General features: G+C 40.9%; 1 protein-coding gene across 3 annotated transcripts in view; it reads left to right on the forward strand.

Moving 5' to 3' along the window:
* Positions 1–1,769, forward strand: part of rtn3 (reticulon 3) — a 31,630-nt gene that overhangs the window by 14,691 nt on the left and 15,170 nt on the right. The gene's annotated exons all lie outside the window — the stretch shown is intronic.

The following is a 1,769-nucleotide window of genomic DNA, read 5'->3' on the forward strand; positions in this document are numbered from 1 at the left end:
TACCTTGTTTCTCCCTGCTTCTTTTCAAGAAGTGTCTGTTTTTAGATATTGTATACATGTTGGAACAAGCTTTATGGAAAGGAAAAAAAACACCCATTTGGTGATTGCAAAAAAAGACCTCTTTCAGCTAGTACTTGTCACTTCTTGTCACCTGTCAGCAAGGAGTTTTACAAGGAGAGCATAAAAACCTTAGCATTCTACAATTTCATACAGTTCACTTGTCTTTTTTTCTCACAGTTTTAAAGAATTTAGCTTTGTTGAATTCGGATGAGCATATTTTTCGTCATATGGCACAACCCATAGTCATTGGTACCATTATTACAGCATGATGGCACTAAATGCAGGCTAAATGCCAAAAAGGAGTTGGGTAATTGGAGCAGGTGTTCTTGTGTCTGATGTCTAAATGCCTGATACAAAAAAAGAATACAGACACAGCTCCCTGGGAGAGAGACACCTCCCAATGTCAAGGAAAACCACCTTTGGGCTTACATGTAATGCTAAATGGCATTCTAAAGTTATGAGACACGAGAGACTGTGTCAAATAGTTAGTTGTATATGCATCTGTAGAACTACGATACAGAAAAACATTTGTCTTGAATGTCATACAGGCTTATTTGACTGTATACTAAAGCTGTAGAGAATGCAGTTGTCACAGAGATTATTGTGGCCAAACAACAGTGTAGAGTGCAAAATGGACACAAAGGCGACATATGGTCTAGTGATCCTCACTACATTTGCGCTTTTGACCCTCTCCTGCCCTCTGTCCTTTACAGCTCGGCAGTGGCCCATTGACAGAGAGAGGGTGGGGGTTTAAATATGGCGCCCAAGTGTTGGCTTGCAAGAACCTTGGAAGTCATGGGGTACAGTCAATCCCCAGTGTTGGGTTTCTGTCTTAATGCAACTTTCCACAGAACACTTTGTAAAGACCATGACATGATGACAGGGCATGGTACAAAACTAAGTAATGCCAAAGAAATTGCATATGTCCCAAATTTATTTTGTTGTTGTAATTCATACTCAGGTTTTAAGCAAGATGCCATTTTGGGAAATGGTGCTGTCTGGTCTTTTAGTCCTAACTTGTCCAATCTTCCTCTTCTTCCAAGTCCAGCTGTCCTTTTTACTCTGAAAACGATGTGAGCATGAGCTGATATAAACCAGCCTATGTCCATGCATCACAGCTTACTGTGATGTGTGTTACTCTCTGTTAAAACCAGAGCAAGGGCAAAGTATTGGTGGGTATTATTACATTGACATTAGCCATTTCTGAAGTACCCTCCCCTTCTCTGCAAACATGATCTCCATTCCACACACACATGCACAGAGGCTGGTATGCAGACAATAATCCTAACACATTCAGTGGTATGTCTACATGTGTTAAATATTTCAACCTAGAGTTGGCACACCAGAGAATAGAGTGCTGGTGCTCTAGCAACCATAAACTAAGGGAAAGTGTCCAGAAAGGGCCTACAATTTTAGCCTAATTTTAAAGCTCTTTTGTTTATTGCTCTGTGAAGTGTGTTAGCCGTGCACATATTGTAATTGCTTCCTTACTGTGATATTAATGACTTATTGTTAAGAAGAAGGACTGTTTTGTGTCGTGTCCTGTATAGGAGCCTGTGTTGTTGAAGCCTCCCCCTCCAGCTATGAGCTTGAGCTATTTTAGTGCTTCTCTGCAGTGCTCCTCCACAACTCGTGTTATTAGACGAGTTTGTTTCAGTTGGTGTGCCTGTTGTCAGGTTGACTACAAGTTTTTGGTCAAAGAACCCCCT

This window comes from Etheostoma spectabile, chromosome 19 (assembly GCF_008692095.1).
Source record: "Etheostoma spectabile isolate EspeVRDwgs_2016 chromosome 19, UIUC_Espe_1.0, whole genome shotgun sequence".
Classification (NCBI taxonomy): Eukaryota; Metazoa; Chordata; class Actinopteri; order Perciformes; family Percidae; genus Etheostoma; species Etheostoma spectabile.